This window comes from Bos grunniens, chromosome 5 (assembly GCF_055505025.1).
Source record: "Bos grunniens cultivar Pamir isolate PY7600 chromosome 5, Bosgru_T2T1.0, whole genome shotgun sequence".
NCBI lineage: Eukaryota > Metazoa > Chordata > Mammalia > Artiodactyla > Bovidae > Bos > Bos grunniens.
Window position 1 is genome coordinate 92,132,080 of NC_141169.1, and position 8,816 is coordinate 92,140,895.

Genomic DNA, 8,816 nt, shown 5'->3' on the forward strand with positions numbered 1-8,816 from the left:
TAGGGGCTCCTCCTCCTCCTCATTCCCAGGGTAGAAAGAGGAGAGGGGCCATGGTAACCCAACGAGTCTCTCTAAAAGAAGCGTTTTCTTTAGTGTCCTCACTCTTTAAACCCTCAAGGTATGAGGTAGGCTAAGGTTGACAGAACTGGTTTTCTACTTTCCCAGCATGCCCCATGCTTATTGGTGCTCTGGAATCTCACTTAAGGGTTGGGGCAGTGCTTGCCACTTGTATTATCCTTGGTCTTTGGAAACTCCACTGAAACAGTTGTTTAGTCACTCAGTTGTGTCCAGCTCTTGTGACCCCATAGACAGTAGCCCACAGTCTCCCCTGTCTATGGGATTTCCCAGGCAAGAATACTGGAGTGGGTAGCCATTTCCTTCTCCAGGGGATCTTCCTGACCCACAGATGAAACCCAAGTCTCTTGCATTGGGAGACGGATTCTTTACTGCTGAGCCACCAGGGAAGCTAGCTGAAACTGAGATATGTATAATTTTACCACCTGTCTCCTGTTCTTTGGTGTCAGATGTGCATAGGTTTGAATGGGGGCTCTCCTACTTGTAACTGAGCGACCTTGGGCAAGTCACTTAATTTCTTTCAGCTTCAGTTCTTCTGTAAAAAGGGGAAGATAATATTTCTCAGCAATAGGTTTGTGATGAGGAATGTACTGTTATGAACTGAGGATGTGGGGCTCCTCAGATGATGAATGTAATGATGGCATTGGCTGGGTTTCCTTAGGTTCTTGACTCTCTTCCCATGACCATCTACTAAAAAGACAGCTGCAGCCAATGATGAGATATCCTGCCTGTGATAATTCCCCCAGCCCTCTACTCTTAGAGTGGCGGAAATGCCTGGGCAGTGGCAGGGTGGCACTCCAGTAGAGTCTTGGAAAGAGATGAAAAGAAGTAAGAGATGGTCACAGTCCATTATTTTGCTCTCATTATTCCTATCATGTACCCATGGGCAGTGTTGGAGGAGTCCCCTCCCTGGACATTCATTCTCTCACCAGCCTCCTTTACCAATCAGGAAGGGGATTTGTGGAAACCCTGGCTGGTGGCAGGATGCCAGGCAGTCTCTGCTTGCTGGAAAATTTGATGTGGCAGCTGTAGCTTATTGTCCTTGCAAATGCCAGAGAAAAGAGCGTTGTAAATAAGTGTGAGGAGCTGATAGCAAAAATTTGAGCCTGCACTGCAGTGCTTCGAACACCATTCCAGGGCACTGATTTAGTGCCGGCTCACAGAAGGGCAGGCTACCTTGAGTACTGAATTAGCATGTCCCCAGGGTGTTCTTTGGCATTCTACCCAGGCTGCTAACCAAGTCCTCCACGCTTCATTTATGGAATCTGACACTATCACAGACTCCAGCAGTATAGCTGCAGGCTCTAGTAAACTCCTAAATTAAAAGTCAGCCTAGTCAAGGATATTTTGATGTCCAGGGCTTTGTGTACAGCTCCTGTGAGGATTAGTGCCCAAGTAACTTCTGACTTATTGAAATAAATGCAGACCCTCCTATCCCAGCTTTACATTTTTGCACAGGAGTTTTTTAGGGCTGAGATGAGATTTTTCATGTAGGTCAGTCACTTTAAGAATTCTTCATTTGGGGACAGGAGGCATATTACATATGTAAGGCACTATTCTGCAGAAAGGATAAAAATACTATTCCTGAAAATAAACTCTTTCGTTTTTGGGTTTTATAGTCCACATTCTAATGAATTCCACCTAACGTAGAGCCATTGAGGAAAAAGGAGAGGGAAAAACCTGTTAATGAAACAGTCTTGAAAAGCATGGAGGTTGCCAGAGAGAAGCTCTCTCAACTTCTTAATTCATGGATCTAGATGGTTTATGGGCTTCTCAGGTGGAACTAGTGGTAAAGAACCCGCCTGCCAATGTGGGAAACATAAGAGATGCCAGTTTGATCCCTGGGTCTGGAAGATCCTTTGAAGCAGGGCATGGCAACCCATTTCAGTATTCTTGCCTGGAGAATCCCACGGACAGAGGAGTCTGTCGGGCTACAGTCCATAGGATCGCAAAGATTCAAACACAACTGAAGTGACTTAGCACACACAGGGGGTTCATAGATCAGGTGGTTCATCAGAAGCCACCAAACACTTAACTTCAGTACAACGTAAATGTCACAGACTGATCCTGTGCCAGCTTGTTGGCAAGATAGAAAAAAAATACTGTATCTTTCAGAGCAATGCAGCCAACTAAAGTTTTTATTGCTTCCTTTTTTCACCCTCGTCCATGACACACAATTTAGAGTAGAGTATTGTCTCGGTTACTCAGTGGTGATGTGTAATCAGTGCACTCAGTGGCCACACAGGCATGTGTGAGAGAACTGCATTTAGAGGCTTTGATCTTGCACAGTCTGGTCAGCTAGCAATTTACAGATACGGTAAAAAGAAAAAGAGAAGCAAAAATGAAAATAGAAGCAGACCTTCTGAAGCTTTTATTGTTTGTTAATACTTTTTGGGTGCCAGAACTTTCACTTATACTGTGTTGGAAGTGGGAGATTTGGGTTTGATCCCTGGATCAGGAAGATCCCCTGGAGGAGGAAGTGGCAACCCACTCCAGTATTCTTGCCTGGAAAATTCCATGGACAAAGGAACTTGGTGGGCTACAGTCCATGGGGTCACAGAGAATCGAACATGACTGAGTCACTGAACACTCTGAGCTTGTTTCTCTCTCGGGGCTTCTACATGTTGCATTTAGAGAAGTTAAATGGCTTAGAAAATAGGACTCCGTGGAAATTCTGTTGTATAAATTTTGATCTGTAGGGGCAATAAGAGACTTCTTTTTGATCTTCTCCCCTACTGCAAATGATGACAAATGATTCCAAAAATTCCATTGACCAGAGAGTTCATTTGATTTTTTATAAGATGGCACTAATATAAGATGGCACTAATAGCATCTAGTTGTCTTTCAACTTCATTTGAAATAATTTTGTTAGATTGTATTTTGACAGCTGTGCTATCAGCATGCATTAAAAAAAAAAAAAAACTTACCAAAATGGGTGAATTTTTGTATAGGTATTGAAGGTGAAATTGAAGGTGAAAAAAAAGCAGCACTTTCGGCATATTATGCTTTATTATTAAAAGAAAAGTAAAATTGCAGCTGAAATGCAAATAAAGATTTGTGCAGTGTACGGAGAAGGTGCTGTGACTGATCAAATGCATCAAAAGTGGCTTGTGAAGTTTTTAGCTGGAGATTTCTCGCTGGATGATGCTCCATGGTTGGTAGACCAGTTGAAGATGATTGCACTTGAATTGAGACATTAATTGAGAACCATCAGTGTTTATAGCACATGAGAGATAGCTGACCTACTCAAAATATCCAAATCAAGTGTTGAAAATCATTTGCACCACCTCAGTTATGTTCATTGCTTTGATGTCTGGGTTCCACATAAATTGAACCAAAAAAATCTTCTTGACCATATTTCTTCCTGCGATTCTTTACTTAAATGTAACAAAATGTTCTCTTTTTAAAACATTGTGACAGGCTATGAAAAGTGGATACTGTACAATCAAGTGAGGCTATGAAAAGTGGATACTGTGCAATCATGTGGAACAGAAGAGATCATAGGGCAGGTGAAATGAACCACTACCAACCACACCAAAGACCGGTCTTCATCCAAAGAAGGTGATGTTGTGTATATGGTGGGATTGGGAGGCCTCTATTATGAGCTCCTTCCAGAAAACTGAACAGTTAATTCCAACAAGTACTGCCCCCAGTTTGACCAACTGAAAGCAGCACTTGATGAAAAGCATCCAGAATTAGTCAATAGAAAACACATAATTTTCCATCAGGATAACATCTTTCTTTGATGACCAGGCAAAAACTGTTACTGCTTGGTTGGGAAGTTCTGATTCATCTGTTGCATTCACCAGACATTGCAACTTTAGATTTCCATTTACAAAATTCTCTCAATGGAAAAAAAATTTCAATTCCCTGGAAGACTGTAAAAGACACATGGAACAGTTCTTTGCTCAAAATGATAAGTTTTGGGATGGTGGAATTACGAAGTTGCCTGAAAAATGGCAAAAGGTAGTGAAACAAAGGGGTGAATATGTTACTTAATAAAATTCTTAGTGAAAATGAAAAATGTGTCTTTTATATTTATTTAAAAGCCGAAGGAACAAAGCAAGCATTTTTATGAAAAATGAGCATACTGCTAATTAAAACACTCAGAAAAAGGTTTGATATTGAACTGAAAATTTTAGAACTGGAAGGTATCTTAGAGAACATCTATGTAAAACTTTTTCTCCTTATCTTTGTCCCCATTCTGTCAGGAGGAAAACTAAAACCCTAAGAGATGTGGTTGCTGTCCCAGTTCACAGCACAAGGTAAGAGACCATTGTCTGAGGCTTGTGGCTTTCTGAGTCATTATATCTAATGGGAGGATTTTAGGACTGTGGTTAGAGAAACCAGTGTGGAAATATTTGGGAGGGGGGCAAGGTGGACAGAAGACTATTTCTAAAGTTCTTATGGCAAAACCAATACAATATTGTAAAGTAAAAAATAATAATAATAATAATAAAAAAATAAAGTTCTTATGCAACACCAAATAGAATTGTCAAGAAAATTCTCTGGAAGAAGAGCAGTGATGGGGGTGGAGAAAGGCAGGGAAGAATTAACCCTGCCAAGATGTTAAAATATGTTATAAAGCTTTATTAATTAAAATATTAGTTGCTCATTTGTGTCCAACTCTTTGCAACCCTATGGACTGTAGCCTGCCAGGCTTCTCTGTTCCTGGAATTCTGCAGGCAAGAATACTGGAGTAGATTGCCATGCTTTCCTCCAGAAGATCTTTCTAATGCGGGGATTGAACCCAGGTCTTCCACATTGCAGGTGGATTCTTTGCCGTCTGAGCCACCAGGGAAGCCCAATTAAAAGATGTGGTACTGGTTCACAGACATATAAACCAATGGAACACACCAAATCCAGGTATATATAGAAATTCAGTATATGACAAAGGCATCTCTGGTAAGTAGGGAAAAAGTAGCATAATTTAATATATGATCTTGTGACAGCTTGTCAGTCATCTGAAAAATAATAGTTAAATATAAAAAAAAAGAACCCTTAAACATTCTATAGAAAAAAAAATAGTGAATGCTTTTAGAACCTTGGTGTGAAGAGGCCTTTTTGAGTATAACACAAAATATGGAGGACATGAAAAGACTGGTAAATCAAAATACGTAAAAATAAATTCTTTATGGTGAGACCATCAAGAAGGCCAAAAGAAAAAAAAATGGTGAAAATATTAGCATTCCTATATTATATATAGAGTAACCTCCTTAATATCTAAGAACTCTTCAATGATACAAAAAGACCAACTTGATCGAAAACTAGTCCAAAGATATACACAGAGCTTATACAGCAAAAGAAATAAAAAGAACCCAAAGATATAGCTCTTGTCTTTGCTACCCTTTGTTATACATTCTCTCCATTGATTATTAAGTTAATACTAAGAAAATATTCTATGTCACTCTGATTAAGAAATACAAATACATATCTGCTGAAGCATACTTTTGTAATTTATTGAATTGGCACAAATGCCAAAGATCAATGACACACTTGTATAGCTGAGGCTATGGAAAAACAAACATTTCCTAAAGAAATACTTTCTTCACCTATAGTGGGACATTTAGGATAATTTAGGAAAGTTTCTCAAAATTGAAAATGCACAAACTCTCTGATATTTTAAGTAATTCCCCTTGTATGTTGTTCTACTCTTGCTCAAAGTATGCAATGATTATACAGACATAAGTTATTATATACAGTTCTTTCTATCTATCTATTTATATTTTTAAATGTTTTAAAGGATATTCCCTTGTGAATAATAGCAAACATGTTGAAATAAGCTGAATGTTCACCAGTAGGTGACTGGTTAAAGAAATCATGGTATGGACATGCAATAGAATATAATACAGCTATGAAAAAAGTATAAAGATGTTCTTTGCATACTAAAATGGAAAAAGCTTTCAGAAATATTAAGAAAAAGAGACAGAGTACAGGACATTGTAAAGAGTAGGCTACCTTTTCTTCTTCTTCTTCTTCTTTTTTTTTTTGGCAAATTGGTGGGGATTGGAGGAGATATATATCTGTATTTCTTTGCTTATATATAAAAATATAGAATTATTCACAAAGAAAAATCATAGTGGTTACATGTGACAGATGGTAGGTTCAGACCTTGGAAGATGGGAAAGGGAGTTGGCATAAATCTTATCACTGTGTACTTTTATATAAATAAAAGGAACAGGGGAATGTATTACCTTCTCAGTTAAGTAAATGTCAAAAAGAGAGAAAATATTAGAAGACAAAAATACCGCTGACCCTCTGTAGCAGTCAGAGTTCCAGCAGAGAAATAGAACTATAGAATATTTATAAAAGATTTTATTGTAAGAAATTGGCTTATGTGACTGAGAGCTGGTTAGGCAACTTCAAAATCCATACATCAGGCTGTCAGGAAGGACCAGCTAGAAACTCTCTGGTAGGATCTGCTGCTGGGGAAGTTCTGCTTCCTCAGGGAAACTGCAGTTCTCCTCTCAAACCTTTCAACTGATTGGATCAGGTCAACCCAGATTATGGAGGATAATCTTAAAATCTTTTGATGGAAGATGTTAACCTCATATCTACAGAATACCTTTACAGCGATACCTGGATTAGTGTTTGAATAACTGGAGACTAGATTCCAGGCAAGTTGACACAGTAAAACTGATTGTTACACTCTCCCTTTTAAATCCAGTTTGGATTTAGAGAATTGCAAGGTTTGAACCTGTGTATTGAACAAGACAGAAAATCAGATTGCTTTTCCTGAATTTTCTGGGATAATCCTGGGGTCAGATTGATTAAATCTAAGATGCTGTTGATTATAAAGCATACTGTTACTTTTTGTACCACAAACCAAGAAAAAAAGTGCTATCAGTTAAACCCACATGTTTCTGATTACAAGACACATTCTTATCCTTATTTCAGTGATGTTAGAATAATAAAACTATGTGTCTAATAGCATTGATAAAAATATTCTGTGTTCTTTTTTTAAAATCTGTATTTTTTTTAACTTTAAACTTTTTATTTTGTATTGGGGTATAGCTGATTAACCACGTTGTGGTAGTTTATTCTGCACTCTTGTTTGACTGTGGACTGCTTGGCCAATGTGTCTGACCAGTATGTTTCCATTTTGATTCAGAAAATCTAATATATTATCCATAACTCATGTTTTTAAATTGTCTGCCCTGCTTTCTGGCTCAAGAACGGAAAATGAGCTGTGTCTAGAGTCTATAGATGTGTCTCCAAAGGTGGAACAGTGTTGGGAAGATTTTTAGATGGAGTGTGGAGGATGGGAGAGAGTCCTTTGCAGGTTCTTTCCTGCCCTCTTTTCTGCAACCCCATCCTAAGCGGGGAGGAGGACCACAGCAGTTTGGGGCACTGTTCGCCACATGCTGAGACTAGTTTTAGCTAATCACTGGTGTTTGGCTTGTCCCACTTTCTTTTCTTCCTCTCTGATAGCCAAAGAGTTCAGAGAGAGGCCAGCCTGAGGTATCTCACATTTGCTGCTGCTGCGTTTAGTTGCTAAGTCATGTCCAACTCTTTGCCACCTCATAGATTGAAGACTGCCAGTGAACTGTTCATGGGATTTCCCAGTCAAGAATACTGGAGTGGGTTGCCATTTCCTCCTCCAGGGAATCTTCCCAACCCAGGGATTGAACTCACATCTTCTACATTACAGGCGGATTCTTTACCACTGAGCCACCAGGAAAGCCCAAATATTGAAACATTGCTCTATATCATCATATAGATATCTGTTGTTATTCAGTTGCTCAGTCCTGTCCAACTCTTTGTGACCCCATGAACTGCAGCATGCCAGGCTTCCCTGTCCTTCACTACTTCCAAGTGTTTGCTCGGAATCATGTCCATTGAGTCAGAGGTGCCCCCCAACCATCTCATCCTCTGTAACCCCCTTTTCTTCTTGCCTTCAGTCTTTCCCAGCATCAAGGTCTTTCCCAGTGAGTTGGCTTTTCGCATCAGGTGGCCGAAATATTGGAGCTTCAACTTCAGCATGAGTGCTTCCAATGAATATTCAGCATTGATTTCCTTTAGGATTGACTGGTTTGATCTCCTTGCTGTCCACAGGACTCTCAAGAGCCTTTCCCAGCACCACAGTTCAAAGGCATCAATTCTTTGGTGCTCAGCCTTCTTTGTGGTCCAGCTCTCAAATTTGTACATGATTAGTGGAAAAACCATAGCTTTGATTAGATGGACCTTTGTTGGCAAAGTGATGTCTCTGCTTTTTAATACACTGTCTAGGTTTGTCATAGCTTTTTTTCTTTTCTTTTTTTTTTAATTTAAATTTTATTTATTTTAATTAGAGGCTTTTTTCAAAGGAGCAAGTGTCTTTTAATTTCGTGGCTGCAGTCACCATCTGCAGTGATTTTGGAGCCCAAGAAAATAAAATCTGTTACTGTTTCCACTTTTTCCTCATCTGTTTTCTGTGAAGTGCTAAGATTGGATGCCATGATCCTAGTTTTATGGATGCTGAGTTTTAAGCTAGCTTTTTCACTCTCTTCTTTTGTCCTAATCAAGAGGTTCTTTAGTTCTTCTTCACTTTCTGCCATTAGAGTGGTATCATCTGCATATTATTGCTATTTCTCCTGGCAATCTAGATTCCAGGTTGTGAGTCTTCCAGTCCAGCACTTCACATGATGTACTCTGCATGTAAGTTAAATAAGCAGGGTGACAATATACAGTCTTGATGTACTCCTTTCCCAATTTGGAACCAGTCTGTTGTTCCATGTCCAGTTCTAATTCTTGCTTGGCCT

At 39.2% G+C, this 8,816-nt stretch overlaps 1 long non-coding RNA gene across 1 annotated transcript in view; it reads left to right on the forward strand.

Annotated features, from left to right (window-relative positions):
• LOC147372609 (uncharacterized) overlaps positions 1-5,997 on the forward strand; it is a 133,680-nt gene extending 127,683 nt beyond the window's left edge. Inside the window, exons 3-5 of the long non-coding RNA XR_015164219.1 lie at positions 3,496-3,636; positions 4,287-4,340; positions 4,846-5,997. This is a non-coding gene — a long non-coding RNA (uncharacterized LOC147372609). The remainder of the gene's footprint in view (positions 1-3,495; positions 3,637-4,286; positions 4,341-4,845) is intronic.
• The last annotated feature ends 2,819 nt before the right edge of the window (positions 5,998-8,816 follow it).